We start from the raw sequence: 21,106 nt of genomic DNA, 5'->3' as shown, positions 1-21,106 counted from the left end.
GAAATTTTATAAGTAGAAATTCAATTCAGACTTTTTTCGATTTTTCATCTTTTTTCAATTATGTTTTCTTCTATTTGTCATTTATTCATTTTTTTTTTCATTTCTGTTTTTCATTTTTTTGCAATTTTTCTATTTTTTTTTCCATTTATGTCTTGTCATTTATTCAATTTTTCTATTTCTTAATTATGTTTTTTTCAATTATTCATTTATTCCATTTTTTATATTTTTTTTCTTCCCATTTATTTTCTTTTTCAATTGTTTTGAATTAATACAACTAGACCATTTTATTCAGTTCAGACGGGCTTCGTAATCGAAATTTTACGAGTAGAAATTCAGTTGAGACTATTATTCGATTTTTCATCTTTTTTCAATTATGTTTTTACTGTTTGTCCTTGACTCAGTTTTTTTTTCATTTTTTTTTTTTTTTTTCAATTTTTCTATTATTTTTCATTTACTTTTTTGTTTTTCATTTTCTGTTTTTATATTTTTTCAATTACAGCATTTTTTTTTTTTCAATTTTTCATTAATTCAATTATTTATATTTTTTTAATATTCTCTCCTTTTTCATTTATTCCATTTTCAATTTTTTCAATTATTTTTTCTCTCACTGATTTATTTTCCTATTTTTCGATTTGTATTTCTTTCCATTTTGTTTTTTCATTTATTTCATTTTCCTTTTTTTCAATTATTTTTACTCATGATTAATTTCCAACGCAAAAAAAAAAAAAAATCCCTGCATTATTATATTTTTATTTCCTGATTTTTTCCCAGTGGGAACGGCATAATTAAAAATCCTATTTTTCCCTCTAAACTCTTTTCCTGCAGGAACACAAATCTCTTGGGTATTTTCGCGATAGTCATGTTCTCCGTTGTCTTAAAAGACTCCCTGACACGTCTTCCTGTGCGATTTATTTTGTTTATTTATTTATTTTACTTATTCATTACTGTACTTTTATCTACTTATTTATTTATTCACTCATTTATTTATGTATATATATTAATTTATCTATCAATCCATCTGTCAATCAATCTATCTAGGTACTTTTATTTATTAATTTTTCTGTTGTTGTAATTCCTTCAAAAATTCATATTTATTCATTTCCTTATTTAGTCATTCATTCACTCATTCATTTTATCTATCTATCTATCTATCTATCGGCCTACTAATTTATATCTTCATGTATCTCCATTTCTACATACAGCACCTTAGCTCCTTCATCTCACAGCCCTTTCATCCTTACAACGTCAAGATACTTAATTCTATTCACCAGCCTTATTTCCAGTCCTCAGTATGGGCGGTGGGTGTTGGCGCCGAAGTGGTGACATGTGAAGGTATATCGGTACGTAGGGGGACTGTTGAACCTCATGGAACGGACTCTGAAGCCTATGCCCAGAGTCGGAAAAATAATAATAATAATAATAATAATAATAATAATAATCATATATATATATATATATATATATATATATATATATATATATATATATATATATATATATATATATATATTGTTACGGAACAGAGAAAGATAATGAACACTTCAAGTGAGAATACTAAAATCACTACTGTCCCGCAAAGTTCCAGGTTTAAAACAAAAGACTTAGGTAAAATTACAAGTTAAAGTTTAATGCTCAAACTAACAACCAAACATTCAGGACTCATAAGGATAATGTAAGGGCAAAACAGGTTACATATATGGTTAACTGCAATAGCCTCTAATAACACGAATTTAGCAAGAGCAAATTTATCTAAGTCAACCCTGATAAAATGAGAAAGCCGGATAATGCTCAGTTAAAGTAAGGTATAATATTATTACAGATACAAAATATTACTAATACTGGCTGACAGTATGGAATCAACATGAATCACAAAACTTCACTAAGCCCACGAATCAACGCCTTAGGCTATACAGTACAAGAAAAATGGTAATAACACTTATACTCAAATTATACAGCAGCTAGATGGTTGGAGACTTCCTGAGCACTCACAAAAATAATAATATACAGTACAGGGGAGGACAGAGATGTGAACAGAATGAGGAGTAGATCTAAGTGGCCACTAATGCAGAAACTGAGCTCATTATATAGGGGTCAGCAGAGCTTGATTCAACTTGCAAGAAGGATGCGGAAATGAAGGCACAGGGGAGGAAGAGTTGACAGTCCTGCTCTGAACAACAGAAAGAACGACTTACTCTACTATAAGGGGGAGAAGAGGGGAGTGAGGTAGAACACGCAAGCCTGGTCACTATGGAAGCCACGTGGCGAATCGTGATCAAACATGCAGCATACTGTACATTAGAATTATACAAAGGATGATGAAATCATAGGCTATGTAACACCTCCCCACAAAGAAAAAGAAATTTACAAAGGAAATTTCTTATTACTCTAAAACAATCTGTCTAAAGTCTAGATAAGCAATCTGCAATAACATTTTCTTTCCCCTTGACATGTTGTATGTCTAATGAATACTCCTGAAGAAGTAGACTCCATCTTGTCAATCTCTGATTTTTATCTTTAAACTTACTAAGGAATTTCAGTGGGTTATGATCGGTATAAATGACTATGGGGTCAAAACCAGAACACAAATAAAATGAAAAATGCTGTAAACCCAAAATCAAGGTCAAAAGCTCTTTCTCAATACTTGAGTAGTTCTTTCGAGGTGGAGTGAACTTCTTACTGTAATATGATACAGGGTGTTCAATACCCTGATGATCCTCTTGCAGCAAAACAGCCCCAGCTCCTGTATCACTTGCGTCAACAGCCATCTTAAAAGGCTTAGCAAAATTTGGAGTAGCGAGCACTGGCTGACTTAATAGGATAGCTTTAAGTTTACTGAAAGAGGATTCACAGTTATCGGTCCAGACAAATTTAACTCCCTTTTTCAGTAGGTCTGTAAGTGGTGATACAAGAATTGAAAAGTTAAGAACAAATCTCCTGTAATATCCTACCATTCCCAAAAATCTTTGTAGCTCTTTCCTACTTTTAGTTCTGGGAAGATCACTTATAACCTGAACCTTAGCTCCTGGTGGTGCAAAGTGTCCATCACCAATTACGTACCCAAGGTACTGAACTTTAGCTTGACGAAACTCACACTTTGATAAATTAGCTACAAGATTAGCCTGAACCAAACACTCAAGAAATTTACTGACATGGCATACGTGATCTTTCCAGTTGTCACTGAAGATTAATACATCATCAATATAAACAACACACCCTGCCAAACCCTCTGTTACAACATTCATGAGCTTCTGAAAAGTGGCTGGTGCATTCCTCATACCATATGGCATTACAGAACATGCAAAAGTCTTTCCTAGTGTTACAAAACATGAGATCTCCCTAGCACGTTCAGTCATAGGTACTTGCTAGTATCCCTTTAACAAATCAAACTTACTTATGTACCTAGCCTTTCCGATCTTGTCTATGCAATCTTCCACGCGAGGGAGAGGGTAAGTATCTGTTTTGGTTATCTGATTAACATGTCTGTAGTCGATGCAAAGCCGCTGTGACCCACCTGGCTTAGGGACTAGAGTGACAGGAGAACTCCACTCACTCTGACAGGGCTCAGTCATCTTGTGGTCCAACAGGTAGCCAAGCTCCTTCTGCATGAGAGGAACTTTCACTGGGTTGACACGGTAAGGAGGAAGTTTAATTGGCTTTGCGTCTCCAACATCAACATCATGCATCAACACAGTGCTTCTTCCTGGAGTGGCACAGAACACTTGCGGGTACTCCTGCAGTAATGCCGAAAACTCCTGCCTTTCCTCGGGAGCTAGATGAGAAAGCTTAGTCTGGAGATCATTCATGATATCAGGATTCTTCCCCAAACTATCACTCAGGCTCATACTGCATGGGAGAACTTCGCTTGCAGACTCGGGTGGAACAGCTACAGTGCAGACTGGATTATTTTCGTCCCGCCTGTTATATAACTTTAGCATGTTGATGTGACAAAGTTGCTTGTTCTTTCTATGATCTGGTGTAGTGATGACATAGTTGACATCACTGAGTTTCTTCTCCACGAAATAAGGACCACTAAACTTGGCTTGAAGAGGTTGCCCATGCACCGGTAGCAGAATCAAAACCTGATCTCCTGGTTGAAAGTGGCGTAACTTGGACTTCTTATCATACCAAGTCTTCATCTTCTCCTGAGCAGCTCCTAAATTCTCTCTCATCAGCTGTAAAGCAGTGGACAGCCGTTCTTTGAACTTCATCACATACTCCAGCAGGTTGACACCATCTTCCTCCGACAGCCAACATTCCTTGAGTAGCTTAAGGGGTCCTCTTACTTCATGGCCAAACAGTAGTTCAAAGGGTGAGAAGCCCAGTGATTCATTTGGAGATTCTCTTGCGGCAAATACAATGAATGGAAGACCTTTATCCCAACCTTTCTGATGTTCCAAACAGTATTTCCTGAGCATCGATTTGAGTCTTTGATGATATCTCTCCAACGCTCCTTGGGTCTGGGGATGGTAAGCTGAAGACGTGATCTGGGTGATGCCCAACTCTTTCAGAGACTGCTTGAAAACATTTGACATGAAATTACTTCCCCGCTCTGACTGTACCTCCTTGGGCAGACCGAACTTGGTGAAGAACCGTAGCATTTCCTTAACCACGTTCTTTGCTGAGATATTTCTAAGTGGAATGGCTTCAGGATAATAAGTAGCCATATCAATCAGGATCAACACATAAGAAAATCCTGAAGAAGTCTTAGGAAGAGGGCCCACAATATCCACCAAAACACGGGTGAATGGCGCCTCAAAAGGAGGAATGGGAACTAGAGGTGCAACCTTTTCGGTCTGATTACACTTCCCCACAACTTGACAGGTGTGACAAGACTTACAATAGCAGGAAACATCTCTGAATATACCTGGCCAGTAGAAGTGTTTCAAAATGAGTGCCACAGTCTTCCTCACTCCAAGGTGTCCTGCCAAACTGGAATCATGAGCCACTCTAATGATATCCTGCCTACAACACGAGGGATGACAACTTGATGTACAACCACCCATTCACAGTCGACTGATGCTGTTGGGGGTCTCCACTTTCTCATAAGTACTCCTGACTTTATATAATAACAAGTAGAAGCACCAGCTGACTCTTCCTCACTGCAAGCAGAGTTAGCAAGACCTTTCAACTCAGGGTCAGCAACCTGCAACTCAACCAACTCTTGACGAGACAAATTATCAACACTACGGGGTACTGCCTCATCTGGTGAGTGGTCCAAATTAGCAAGAAAAGTGTCAGCTAGGATAACATCATCATCATCATTATCCTCTAAGTCACCAGTTACTTTAGACTTAGCTCTAGTGACAGCACATGCAGAGAACACATCAGGGACATCACAATCCTGGGTCACAGTCACCGGTTCACTAGACAACTGAGGAGCTGGACACACTTGACTTCCACCAATATCATTTCCAAGTAAGAAAGTTACATCTGACATTGGGAGTATCTCAACCAACCCAACCATAACGGAACCATTAACAAAACCAGACTCTAAATTCACTCTGCACAGAGGGACAGAGAAGTAATTATTCCCTGCTCCTTGTAAGATTACAGTTTCATCAGAGGAATTAACATTAGTGCCTAGAACACTGGTCAGCATAAGGGATTGGCAAGCACCTGTATCACGATATATTTTAACTGATTTCCTGTCATTACTGTCCAGAGGACTGACAAAACCATCAGACAGGAAATTAGCACATGAACTCTTGAGAGTGTCACCCACGTTACTGCTCAAAAGAGGAGCTTCATCATGAGAATTTAATTTACCCCTCAAAGCAGGTTCAGTTAACTCGGTTAAAGAATTCTGGGAACTCTCAAGGGTGGACACTAGACCAATTGACTGAATATTTAAAGAATCCTTTTTGTTCACATCACGCTGTCTCCTGAAACATTTCTCCGTAGTATGACCAAGCTTATTACAATAAGTACATTTACTTTTCTGAAATCTAAAGGTGGAGCTGGTATTTACTTCCTGAGAAACATCATCTTTATTCTCTTTCCTGTTACCTGTACTTTGAGTAGAGGCAACGTACTTACTCTCAGCTTTCCTTTTTTCTTTAGAATATCTCTTGTGAGTAAGAATATATTCATCAGCTAAAACTGCAGCATCAGACAAATTATCTATTCTTTTCTCATCAATATATAGGCTTACATCTTTATTAATACACCTTTTGAAGTCCTCCAGCAAAATCATCTGCTTAAATTTATCAAAATCAGAATTTACATTCTTAGAATTTAACTACTGCTCTAACAGATCTTCTTTGATTTTTGCATACTCAACATGGGAATGCTTATCTTGCTTATAAGTTGTCCTAAATTTTACTCTATAGGCTTCAGGAACAAGCCCATAGGCCTTAGGAATCAAGCTCTTAACTACATCATAATTATCAGATTGATCCTGAGGCAAAGATGCTTAAGTTACTTGAGCTTTACCGGTGAGAACACTCTGAAGGAGTACTGGCCAATACTTTTTGGGTCAATTAAAACCTGTAGCTACCCTCTCAAACAACTGAAAATACTTTGTTAAATCAGATTCATTAAAAGGAGGGACAAGTTTAACATTTTTAGCCACATCAAAATCATCAGAGCTAGATGATCCAGTTCCACCTTGTTTCATGCGATACTCATGGTCTGCCTGAATCCTAGCAAGTTCAATTTGTGCCTGAGCCTGTGCCTGTGCCTCCTGAATATGAGCCTGAGACTCAGCCTCCTTAGCACGTGCCTGAAACTCAGCCTCCTTAGCACGAGCCTGAAACTCAGCCTCCTTAGCACAAGCCTCCTTCAGGGCTAGTTGTAACTTAGCTATTTCAATCTGCGTTTGCTCATCTGGAGGAGTTACATTAAACAAGCTTTTATTAATCATGTCAACAATTTGATCTTTAGAATGATGAGATCGAACAGCAATTCCCAATTGTTGAGCAACAAGCTTAAGTTCGTTCTTTGTTCTGTTTTCTACATCACACACTGTTTGCACACTTGACAAAAAATCTTTGGCTTCATCAAGAGTAGTAATAGTAGACATCATGAATAAATCACAGTCACAAAATATCAAGCAATATCCTTATCATAATATCCTGAATATTCTGATAAGAGGTCGCCAAATTTATGTTACGGAACAGAGAGAGATAATGAACACTTCAAGTGAGAATACTAAAATCACTACTGTCCCGCAAAGTTCCAGGTTTAAAACAAAAGACTTAGGTAAAATTACAAGTTAAAGTTTAATGCTCAAACTAAGAACTAAACATTCAGGACTCATAAGGATAATGTAAGGGCAAAACAGGTTACATATATGATTAATGCAATAGCCTCTATTAACACGAATTTAGCAAGAGCAAATTTATCTAAGTCAACCCTGATAAAATGAGAAAACCGGATAATGCTAAGTTAAAGCAAGATATTATATTATTACAGATACAAAATATTACTAATACTGGCTAACAGTATGGAATCAACACGAATCACAAAACTTCACCAGGCCCACGAATCAACGCCTTAGGTTATACAGCACAAGAAAAATGGTAATAACACTTATACTCAAATTATACAGCAGCTAGATGGTTGGAGACTTCCTGAGCACTCACAAAAATAATAATATACAGTACAGGGGAGGACAGAGAAATGAACAGAATGAGGAGTAGATCTAAGTGGCAACTAATGCAGAGACTGAGCTCATTATATATGGGCCGGCAGAGCTTGATTCAACTTGCAAGGAGGATGCGGAAATGAAGGCACAGGGGAGGAAGAGTTGACAGTCCTGCTCTGAACAACAGAAAGAACGACTTACTCTACTATGAGGGGGAGAAGGGGGGAGTGAGGTAGAACAAGCAAGCCTGGTCACTATGGAAGCCACGTGGCGAATCGTGATCAAACATGCAGCATACTGTACATTAGGATCATACAAAGGATGATGAAATCATAGGCTATGTAACAATATATATATATATATATATATATATATATATATATATATATACAATCGTTTAGTGAGTCAGTAATTCCATGCCTTATCGGATAATGAAATAATGGGTAGGGTTGCGAAAGGTGAGTAAGGTGAGAGAGAGAGAGAGAGAGAGATTTGGCCGTAATTTCTGCTTTCTATCACACGCTTTGAGGCAAAATGTGAGTGACGCAGCGTAACTTTAACCTTTTCATCCCAGAGAGAGAGAGAGTAACGAGGAGTTAATGAAGTTAACACACACACACACACACACACACACACACACACACACACACAACAAAGCTAATACTCACAAGCTACGTGCACAAATAAACCTAAGTAAAGTGACCACCTATCGACCACACGTGTAAAAAGAGGAGGGCAAGACGGGAGCCAAAGGTCAAAGGTCACCTTGGTCATTTTCTTAATTGTGGGTATTTTTGGACTGTGTTGCAGGGGTGTGTGTTGTGCTGAACGAAAGAAAAAGAAAAAATACTGCTCAGTTTTGGGGTTAATTCTTTTCTCTCTCTCGCATTTTTTTCTTCTTCTTGCTATTATCGTACAACTATTTTCGGAAATCTTCTTTTTCCTCCTCCTCCTCGTGTTCTTCCCCTTCCTCTTCTTCATTATAGTCTTCTTCTTTTCTTGTTCTTCTTCTTTTTTTTCTTTTCCTTCCTCATTTTTTCTTCTGCTACCTTTCTCCTCATCTCTCTTCTCTCTCTTTTCTCCTTCCTCGTCTCCTCTCATCTCTCCTTCCTCCTCTCCTCTCCCTTTTCGTTTCGTCAATACGTTCCTTCCATTACCTTCCTACCTGCAAATCTCTTTCGATCACTCAGGTAGTCCCACTCAGGTAGTCCCAGGTAGTCCCACTCAGGTAGTTCCACTCAGATAGTCCAAGGTAGCCCCACTCAGGTAACCACACTCTCACCCTCATTGTCCCCTCAGACCTCAACCAACAACGCCATTCCTTTTTGCAGGCCTTGTTCATTCACTTTCTGGCTTTGGGTTGTTCTTAATTCACTGTACACTGCTCTGATATTCACTGTTCACTGCTCATTCATTCACTGTTTGGTTCTGAAGGCTTGATTGTTCGAGTGTGGGTTTGTAACTTCTAAATTAGGTGTCCATATTTTTTTTTTACTTCTGCATGTCTTTAAATTCCGTGATTCTATTATATATATATATATATATATATATATATATATATATATATATATAATAGAAGGAACCAAAGACCGCGAGCCCGATATATATATATATATATATATATATATAATAGAAGGAACCAAAGACCGCGAGCCCGCAATTGTTGTTCCTTCCAAGAGAAAAACAAAATACAAGAGAGAACCAAATTCAAGATCCGATCATTTCGAGATGCCTGGACATACTGCGTTTGAAAGATTGGAGATCATAGGAAGCAGGAAATACAGACAGAGGGAGACAGTTCCAGAGCTGACCTGTTGCATAAATGAAGGACTGGGAGTAACGCTAACTGTTGCATTAGAGAGTTGGACAGAAAAGGGATGAGAGCTTGTTGCTAGACGGATGCTATGCGCCCGTCATAGAGATAGAGGAATGCATGCAGACAGTTCAGAGGAGCAGTGACCATTGAAGTAGCGATAGAAAAGAGATAAAGATGCAACAGTGCGACGAAGAGACAGAGGTTGAAGGGAGTCAGTAAGAGGAGGAGAGTTAATGAGTCGAAAAGTCTTTGACTCCACCCTATTGAGAAGAGCTGTATATGGGGAGCCTCCCCACACATGAGAGTTGTACTCCACACAGGGGCAGATAAAATCCCAGTATAGAATCAACAATTGTGCAGGGGTAAAGAAGGAACGGAGTCGGCCTAGCACACCTAATCTCTTGGAAGCAGATTTTACAAGAGATGTAATATGATCTTTCAAAGAAAAGTCCCTAGTAAATGAAACCCCAAGCATGTTCAAGGATGATGCAGGATTAAGCTGAATATTATTAAACATTAGTGGGTATACCTGTGGAAGATTTTGTCGGGTTGATAGGTGTAAAAACTGAGTCTTAGATGCATTAAAAACAACCAGATTATTTTTACCCCAGTCAGAGATACAAGCCAAGTCAGAAATTAGGTGTGCCATATATATATATATAGATAGATAGATATATATATATATATATATAGATATATAGATATATATAGATATAGATATATACATATATATATATATATATATATATATATATATATAGATATATATATATATATATATATATATATATATATATATATATATATATATATATATATATATATATATATATATATATATATATATATATATATATATAAACGGTGAATGATTTTTTTATTCACTAGCCATGGCCTGCTTATTCGCTTTGTTTTAAAGGTTTCTTTATTCATTCAGTGATTCTGGGGGTGTCTGAATAACTATGAATGACCCCCTGATTCAACATACATGCCCAGGTTGCTCATTCTTCGGTATGTTTTTCACTCCGCATGGCCTGGTTCTTCACTCTTGGGTCTGTTATTCACTCTACGGTCTACGAGGCCTCTAAATACACACTCCATGCATTCTTTATAAGTGCTGTGAATGCCTCAAATGGTCTTCCGATCTGATTAAGACGTACCGGCAAGATATCCTACTTCTCACCTTCGCTCTTCAAGTAAAAGTTGGGGTCACTATCAAGGGTCCAGACGCTGGACGGAGAGAGGAGGGGGAAAGGACGGGACAGGAGGAAGAGAGGAGGGGATAGGAGGGAGAGAGGAAGAGATAGGAAAGGGGAGGGGATAGAAGGAGGGAGGTGTGGATAGGAGGGAGAAAGGAGGGGGTAGAAAGGAGAGAGGAGGGGGTAGGAAGGAGAGAGGAGGGGACATGGAGAGAGGAGGGGATATGAAGGAGAGAGGAGGGGATAGGAAGGAGAGAGGAGGGGAAAGGAAGGAGAGAGGAGGGGATAGGAGGGAGAGAGGAGGGGATAGGAGGGAGAGAGGAGGGGATAGGAAGGAGAGAGGAGGGGATAGGAGAGGGAGAGAGGAGGGGATAGGAAGGGAGAGAGGAGGGGATAGGAGAGGGAGAGAGGAGGGGATAGAGATGAGCAGATGGGATAGGAGGGACAGAGGAGGGGATAGGGAAAGAAGAGGGGATAACTGGGAGAGAAGAGGGGACAGGAGGGAGAGAGGAGGGGATAGGAGAGAGTGAAGAGGGGATTGGAAAGGGAGTGAGGAGGGGATAGGAGAGAGTGAAGAGGGGATTGGAAAGGGAGTGAGGAGGGGATAGGAGAGAGTGAAGAGGTGACTGGAAAGGGAGAGAGGAGGGGTTAGGAGAGGGAGAAAGGAAGGGATAGGAGGGGGAGAGGAGGGATATTAGGGGACAGGAGGGAGAGAGAAGGGGATAGGAGAGGGAGAGAGGAGGGGATAAGAGAGGGAGAGAGGAAGGGATACTGTAGAAGGGAGAGAGGAAGGGAGGGGAGGAGGTATACAGTAAAAAGAGAAGAGGAGGGAGGCGATAGGAAAGGAGAGGGGGTCCTTTCTCTCCTCCGGTCTGTGCTCCAGCATGACCAGCTGCTCCATCGCTGCTGAGGACAAGGGACTTAGGGCCACACGACCACCACCACCACCACCACAACAACAACAACAACAACAACAACATCAAACCATCAAAACATCAACACAATATCAACACAATATCAACACAACACCAACACCAAACAACCACAGCCACAACTACATCACCACCACTACAACCACCACCACCACCACCACCACAACAACAACAACAACAGCAACAACCCTACACCAAGACCGTCCTCTCTCTCTCTCTCTAGCCAAATAAATAAATAAACAAAAAATCATGAGACAGTAGAAAAAGCAATGGCAGGCCTACAGCATCAGTGTGAAAGCATGACCACCTCCTGGAAAAAAAAATAAAAGAAAAGAAAATAACTCCACTAACCTTATCCCAGCCTGAACATGAGAGTGAGCAAAGGTTAATGAAATACTGTTGGGTTTTCCAGTTACGTTCACACATTATCAAAATAATTAATGGCTCCGCGGGAGGGTTTACCATCGCTGCATAATATCTGGGTGACAGCAAAATAATTACATCAGCAAAACTAAAGCGGGTGTGTGTGTGTGTGTGTGTGTGTGTGTGTGTGTGTGTGTGTGTGTGTGTGTGTGTGTGTGTGTGTGTGTGTGTGTGTGTGTGTGTGTGTGTTCATAAAGGTATGCTTGGCTGTGATGATTACAATGATGATGATGATGATGGTGATGATGATGATGATGATGATGATGATGATGATGATGAGGAGGAGGAGGAGGAGAAGGAGAAGGAGGAGGAGGAGTGTTAATGCTGTCAACGCCCCTTGACGCCAGACGTAGGTGAAGACAAAGTGTAGGAGTTAGTTTTCTGACAATATATTAAACACCGTCTTGAATCTTTGTACAACAGCAGAGGACAGCATCCGTGTCCAGCCCCAGACCCTTACAGACAGCTACTGATCGCTGGCTCCCACCGGCTAGAGAGAGGCGGTGCGACTAGGGAAGTCGTGAATCATCCAAATCCCAGACATAATATAAGTGCTCGTAGACATAACACTGGGCGGTGACGCCCTACTTGGATTCTATTTACAATTACTTACAACTACTTACATGCTATATTTACATACTCTATAATTTTTATTAAAGGGTTACAAACAATTTTCCCCCTCATCGAAAAGTGTGTCTCCTGACACAGTGGTGAGGCATTACAGTCTGATTATTGAGTCAACCGGGACTACATGGGAGTATAATAACAAATGAGATATTACTACATAATTCACAAAGATGAATGTAAGGAGGGAAAAATATATTTACAGTACATGGCCATGTTGGAAAAAATAGCATAAACATATAGGTTTGGTCAATTTACAAATATATATATGTAATCACAAAATGAGTTTTACTCAGAACTACCATTTTCCAGGTCTTTTGGTTGTCGCACTAACCTTGCTGCTACACGGATCTCATGCAACCTTTTGTCCATTCGCTTGAGACAACAATACAGGATACAAACAATTGCAATAAAACCTTGAAAACATAAGACAACCGGAGGAAATACAATGACTGAATGTGACCAGGAGTGGTTAAAAGCTGAAGAGAACTGGTTCATAATAAAATCAGAATTGTTTAGATAGTTCAACATTGGTAGGTTCTAAAATGTGACAGAAAGATTGTCTGTTGGTAGGTGAAAGGTAGTATTAATAGGTTTGAAGATGTCATACTTGTGGGAGCAAAGTGCGAAGTGATAATGTGTGGCATGGGCTATTATAGACTCAGACTTTACTGTACAGTAATCAGGGGCCTTATATTAACCGAGTGCGGATACTGAACGTACAGGGGTCCCTGGACAAATAAGACTGACAGGAGTTGAGACACTAAAGAAGAAATAGCGGATGTGATTTAGACAAGCATGGTGTACCTGGCCTTTGGGGGTAGGAACAAAGGTACAGACAGGTTGTACTGAGAAGTTACGGACTAAGGCAGATTCTCAAGGAGCAACGCTGCCAGGAAAAATTGTTAGGAGGTACGCAGCACAAACAAGAGAGTTGGGTGTGAGAAGGGCACATCTACCGAGGTCACTTGAGGAGGGGAAAGCAATATAGAGATGATCATGGGAGAGAAGAAAGTACTCTGAGGAGACAGGGGCTTGTACCAGGGAGTTATTGTACCAGAAGGGAAAAGGAATGATGTGAAAGAGATTGAGTATGATGGAAGAAGGAAGAGGAATTTGAACAATTATATCTTTAGTAAGGAATGTGGCCTCTAGTATTGGGTAGTAGTGTTCTAAAGAGGAAAATGGAATAATAGGAGACAAGCCGAAGGTTGAGTGAGCCCATTCCAAGGTAGAACGAAGGTCAGAGAGAGATACTAAATCTAGGGTCACATGACTATCAACAGCATTGACTAAAATACGAATTAGGCTAGAAACATGGGAGACAAGAGAGTCCAGAGAATCCTGCAAATTATCAACATGTAATTTAACATACATCTACTCTGAAATAATATTAGTCTTTCATACTTCACGCTTAACCCGCCCCATCTCAACGTTTTCTGGGCAGTGGTACACCCCAGTCCTGACATTTTTGGACCATTTTTTTTTTTTTTTGCTCAAACATCCGCTTTTGGTGAGAAACATCGAAAATTCATAGAGAAATCGCTCACCTGAGGTTTAAAATACTCGATCTAGGTACGAGTACTGTCACGGGGTTTTTAAAATAAAATGCAATTATTAAATGATAATTCTCAATGATACTGAACAGCAGGGACAATGAATTGTCTTGCTAAATCAAGCAATGATTACTTTATATCGGCCCACTTCGCTGACTCAGAACGAGAATTTATAAAGTTTCTCAACACTACACAGCAGAGACTAATTGCTCACAAATGCTGTTTATTAGTACTGTTAGCCTCTGGAGAAAGTGACTTCACCCCTGACAATAAATAACTAATACTATTAATAATATCAGGTTCTTGCTGATGCGTAACTCCTAGAAGGCACAAAGGATTTTAAGCTTAATACAACAAGACTGGCCTAAGTACCAGTTATGAATAGCAGAACGTTTATGCAAGCTAGGAGCTATAAGGGAAATAAGCTTAATTGTGGAGAAATGAAACACAAGTTTACATTACATTAAGCTCAAGAAAAAGAACTTTTAAATTTGTTGATTACAAAGAAATAAATTTAACGTTACATTTCAAATGAATTCAAAATAAAGAGATTGCACTCACTCACTCACTCAAAAGCTAAATTCTTAAACCCAGGAAAAGCACGTTAACTAAACTCTTAAGTCTAGGAAAATGAAAAAAAAATACTGGTCAATGTAGCGTATCACCAAAGAAGGGTGGGAGCCTGGAGAACTGTAGTCTAGTGGAGTCTGGGTGCTAGATGACCTCTCTCACTACTGGAGCACGAACCTCACTCCGTCGCGACAGACACTTGACTGCCCATTCAAATACGATGCGTGTGGTGGGACGCACAGGCCAGCCGAGAAGGCGTGGCCAACGGTTTAGGCAAGCAGGGGTGAACAATAAAGAAACAATAATATCGCTCAGTAGAGCACTTAATGACGTGCATTAGATCGGTCACTTTTGAAATAGTGACGAATGTTTTGAAAAGTATACCACCGAAATGGAGAGAGAAACGGTTAACTGAACGATACACAGTGAGTTTTCCACTAATAGTTCGTGGCTTCTCACAAAAGGAAAATGTCGCGAATTTGATTTGTGACATTACGCCCCTACAAAATGAAATTTTTTCCTTATGGGAAAAATTTGTGGATATATATATATATATATGTACACATCCTAACTCATTCACACAAGATTCACACTGTGATGTGTGTGCTATTCTGCTACAGGAGAAAATCACTATCGCCAATGAGCGTAAAAACCTTGTATTTACGTTAATAGAGGCAAGCTTGAGGGAAAAAGCTCCGTGACGACGGTGAAAATCCTGTACTCAGGTCAAACTGAGCGAAAGTTCGCTACATTTACACTGACAACTAATTGTTGTGTAGTGTGGTGTATGTGATACACGGTGTAGGTGTGACAGTTGTTGTGTAACTGTACCTACTTGTAAAATGAGACAGTAAATATTAATAAAATGGCAACGACGAAGGCAGAGGAGAAGAGGCGGCAGTGTGTGGCAGACGATCAGCTGGCCCGCACAGCAAAACTGCTACACCCATCGCTGTACCTGCAAAATCAATTAAGGTGGAGCATCAAAAGTGTCAATGAGACAAAAATTCTTATTACATTACAATTACTCTGCCTAGCAATCAGTACATGCTACGAAAGGTATGCTCTAGCTGAAAAATACGTGTGACAGCCTAAGCTTTGTACATTCGAGGTCGCCATTAATTTATTAGGTAGATTATTAACCAGGAAATGTAGTCCCTGGACGCCGCTGTCTCGAGGACTCGTGTAGTTTACTGGTTAAACTTAACTCTACACTTACGATTAGTGTCGGCAAGTTGAAAATCCTTATGCAAACTCGGGCTCGTGCGTCCGCAGACACAGCCTCGAACTGCACACGGGTCCTCAACCTCTGCCATAAGCTAGTGCCTATATTAATATCGGGGAGCTGAGAATCCTAGTGCAAACTCGGGCTCGTGTGTCCGCAGACACAGCCTCGAGTTGCCTCTGCGGGGTTCTCTCTTGAACTTCCCCCTTAACCTACAGTACGTATATTAATATCGGGGAGCTGAGAATCCTTTTGCAAACTCGGGCTCGTGTGTCCGCAGACACAGCCTCGAGTCGCCTCTGCGGGGTTCTCTCTCGAACTTCCCCCTTAACCTACAGTACTTATGTATGTACAGGCCCTGGACATACTGTGTCCTGTGGGGCCAACAGGCAAGACATCAGGTCTGCACCCACTTCACCACTGCCCTGTCTCTCAACTGACTCAGAGATTACGGGTGTGGTTTCAAATGGCACAGGAAGGACATGTCCCTGATTAGTGGTACTTTGACACACACTGCAGGAACGGACAAAACTATCTATGTCTCGTCCCATCCCTGGCCAGAAAAAGTCAGCTCAGATATGGCCCTGGGTCTTCCTTTTGCCCATGTGACCTTCTGAGGCTGAACAATGACCCCATTCTAACACTGCTTGGCGGTACTTGGCGGGAACGACAAACTGCAATCGAACCTCGCCCTCGGGTGTTCATGACTCACGGTAGAGCCATCCTTGTTTACGAAGGAACTTGGCTCGACCTCCCTGTGAGTACTTTATCACTCTACCCTTTTGTTTATTCTGCACGGCAGCAAGTGTCGGGTCAGAATGTTGTTCTTGAACAACAAATTGGCTACACATCAGATCTTGCGGCGATTCAATGGTCACTGGGGTGACACAGTCTGGAGCCTCAGCCATGGCTCGTGTTACTGTAGCCGAAGTCTGAGTAGCGTCATCTTCGGTGCAACTATCCTTGACACCGGAAATATTGCCTATGATAAGGTCAAATAAAGGTTCTGGCATGACAACTGCGAGTGTCGTACCAGTATAAAATGGAGATGCCACCTGGATACATGCCTCAGGGAACAATCTCGCTGATCCATCAATAAGGTTTGCATGGATCTGTCGACCTGTGTACTACTCAGGCCGAACTAAACTCTGCTTGACAGAGCAACCTGAGGATCCATTATCTCTCAGGACCTTCACAGGAATGCCTCCCACAAACCCTGGCTGAACAAGGAAGGTACTGTCACCTGTGGGAGGGCCTGTGGAGGAAGCAGCTAGCCACTCATGAGGCTGCTGAATTGATGCGGCAAACATAGTGCCCTGAGAATTTGATACTTGAGGGGTCGTACTCACTGCCTGTGGAGATGGAGCATTGGCCATCTATCGAGGGGGGTTCACTGTCACTGCGGGACTAGTGAACTGTGGGGGAGTACCCGTACTGGTAGGGATGTGACCACCGTGCTGCTGCTGAGGAATGAAGGCTGTGTTTGCTCCCTGCCTCCTATTCACTTGAGCTGGTGGTGAAAACGGTCCCAATGGTCGGTTGCGTGGCTGATACTGCTGCTAGTTGGGGTACCTGTTGTACCTCTTCCACTCAGGTTTCTGAGTGTTTTGCCCCTGGTCCTTCTGCGATCTGCTTGGACCTTGGCCATTATTCTGAGAACGGCCTTGGTGCTGGGATTCAGTCTGAGACGGCTTCCCAGACTTGGCAGTATCTCTTCTGCTGTTCCAGGTGTTTTGCTTACGAGTTTGATACCCATATGCAGTGAAATATGCGTCAACCTTTTCTACTATTTGGCTTGCATCTCCCACCTGGCAGATCTTAAGCTGTGCTATGAGCTCAGCAGGCCACGACCTCTCTAGCTGTGTACACAGCATAAGGTCAATTATCCCCTCATGCGTGGGAGGAGTTTCATCTTTCTCCATCCACTCATTTAAGTAAGCAGTGAGACGGTCGAGGAACTGAACAGCTGTTTCCTTGTCTTGGAGAAGAGCTCGCATGAACTGAACTTTGGCGTCGTCTACTGTGAGACCATACGCCTTAATGAGTGCAGCTTTCATCATCTCATACGTGAGATTGTCTCCACGAATTCTGTGGAGAATATCGAGGGCAGGGCCCTCAAATAAACTTAGAAATTGGAGCTGCTTAGCTGCCTCATCCAGTTGATACATGTCTGCCATGTCCTCAAAACGAGCTATGTACGGCTCGATTCACTCGCCTTCCTTGTATGAAGGAAGCTTGATGCGTGGGGTCGCCAGGACATGTGTAGGAAGAGTGCTAGTGGAGCTTGGGTTGGCTGCAGCAGATGTGCCTGAAGCCAAGGAATCTCGCTTGAGCTTCAAAACCTCAAGCTCATGTTTTCTCGTGCCTCATGTTCGGCACGTTCATATTCACGTTGTTCTCGCTCGTATTCGCGCTCCTTTTGACGTTCCTCACGCTGTTCTCGCTCGTATTCGCACTGAATCTTACGCTCTTCACGGGCATCATTCTCGCGCTGCTGCTCCTGATTATGCCGTGAGAGTATGTACTCTTTAATTTCAGTTGGGTCTGTAAGACCCATATCTTTGGCTTCCTGTAAAAATACGGTAATAGCCATGTCGCTAATTTACTAAGCAAGCCGAAACTGAGTACTGACTGCTGCTTCGCAAACAAATGCTAATAAACACAAGTAAAGAATACAGACACAAGCTAGTGGTGACCAGTCTTATCTACTTAACTGGCAAAGAATAAAGCAAAAATGGAAATGACTGGGAAGACTCAATAATTAACACAATGGGTACGGCGACTTCCCAGGAGCGAATAAAATCGTCTGGCGTTACCAAGAATAAAGCACTAAAAAGAGTTAAGTACTCTGTGGATTAATAAAGCAAAAATTCACTTGCTAAACTAACGGTAAACACCAGTAAGCTTGTGCCTATAAACTTCAATAATAAATACCTAAATATGAACAAGTGAGTATTATCTCGTGAATAGCTTTAGATCTAGTTAATATCCTGGCGAGGTCGCCAATTGTTAAATGATAATTCTCAATTATACTGAAGAGCAGGGACAATGAATTGTCTTGCTAAATCAAGCAATGATTACTTTATATTGGCCTGCTGCGCCGACTCTCTCAGACCGAGAATTTATAAACTTTCTCAACAGTACACAGCAGAGACTAATTGCTCGCAATTGCTGTTTATTAGTCCTGTTAGCCTCTGGGGAAAGTGACTTCACACCTGACAATAAATAACTAATACTATTAATACTATCAGGTTCTTGCTGTTGCGTAACTCCTAGAAGGCACAATGGATTTTAAGCTTAATACAACAAGACTGGCCTAAGTACCAGTTATGAATAGCAAAACGTTTATGCAAGCTAGGAGCTATAAGGGAAATAAGCTTAATTGTGGAGAAATGAATCACGAGTTTACATTACATTAAGCTCAAGAAAAAGAACTGTTAAATTTATTGATTACAAAGAAATAAATTTAATGTTACATTTCAAATGAATTCAAAATAAAGAGATCGCACTCACTCACTCACTCAAAAGCTAAATTCTTAAGCCTAGGAAAAGCACGTTAACTAAACTCTTAAGTCTAGGAAAACGAAAAAAAAATACTGGTCAATGTAGCGTATCACCAAAGAAGGGTGGGAGCCTGGAGAACTGTAGTGTAGTGGAGTCTGGGTGCCAGATGACCTCTCTCACTACTGGAGCACAGAACCTCACTCCGTCGCGACAGACACTTGACTGCCCATTCAAATACGATGCGTGTGGTGGGATGCACAGGCCAGCCGAGAAGGTGTGGCCAACGGTTTAGGCAAGCAGGGGCGAACAATAAAGAAACAATAATATCGCTCAGTAGAGCACTTAATGACGTGCATTAGATCGGTCACTTTTGAAACAGTGACGAATGTTTTGAAAAATATACCACCGAAATGGAGAGAGAAACGGTTAACTGAACGATACACAGTGAGTTTTCCACTAATAGTTCGTGGCTTCTCACAAAAGGAAAATGTCGCGAATTTGATTAGTGACAAGTACCTCCTTACCTGACTGGGTTTTCTAACAGGCTGGCACCAAAGAAAATGAGTTCTATGGGAGGGTAACTATTTTATCCACTCATAAACAGTATTTATTTATTTACTTGGTACGAATTTATATGTAGTACAAGAGTATATTGGTTTTCAAACAGTAATATAGGCATTATAAGCATTGTTTTACTCACTAACTCATCACCATTCAGGACCTTTTTTTCCCACATTACCTGTTCATCTTTTCTGACTGTTTCTTCCTCTAATGCTATGTAAACTTTGCAAATCACTCGCAAAAATTGAAAATTGTGCAAATTAGGGACCATGCAATGTTGCCGCATTAATTCACATCTCCGGGATATGAGTGCACATCATGTGAGGACGTGAATTCACATCTCCGGGATGCGGCGGGTTAAGAATAATTGTGAAATTATTTAAAGTATTGGTAACATCATGTAAATGGTGGCTCATCTGTTGCAGCATATAATGTTGAACACATAACACTTTGTCTTGTGACTCTAGGGCATTTGCTATTTGAAGTAAGTCGTTTTTGACCCCAGAAAGTTCATGGGTAGTCGCTACACCAAATAATCCACTGAGGATTTCTCCTCCAAGGTCAAAAAGTCCACGTTTCACTCATGAGCGACCCACAGGCGTTTGGTGAGGAAGGAATCTTGAAGATGGTTGAACTGATAACGAATATAATCTAATTTCCAGCAGATAGGTAGGTAGACTGGGTACAAAAATGTGTCAGTGTGATGTCGATTTTTTTATATTTGACAGGAGTCCCTGCAGGTTGTCTAGCTGACGTCCAAGGTCAGGCAGGGTGATGGCCATGGTGGCCAGTGGCTCTAGGTCGTAGCACAATGAGACTACATCCTTAACCACCATTACCTCACCTCCTGCGCCAACCAAGGCCCCGGGCCGTACGGCACCATCGTCCCCACCCGATCCAGACCCAACCAGAGTCAGCACTGTCAGCACATAGACCCACAGCATCTTTCCTAAAAAATGAGGTGATCTTAGAGGTGATGTTGATACAGATGGTAAGGACAGTATGAGATGATAATGTTATACAAGAGACTTAATGGCAGAATGCAATCTGGCATGATAGTCATCGACGGTAGGGGAAGGCTGAATAGTAGTGTCAGAAGGAAGACTTAGAG

This window comes from Coenobita brevimanus, chromosome 116, assembly GCF_032717465.1.
Source record: "Coenobita brevimanus isolate Jiangsu-jjx chromosome 116, ASM3271746v2, whole genome shotgun sequence".
NCBI classification, from domain to species: domain Eukaryota; kingdom Metazoa; phylum Arthropoda; class Malacostraca; order Decapoda; family Coenobitidae; genus Coenobita; species Coenobita brevimanus.
Note: the sequence above shows the minus strand (reverse complement) of the source record.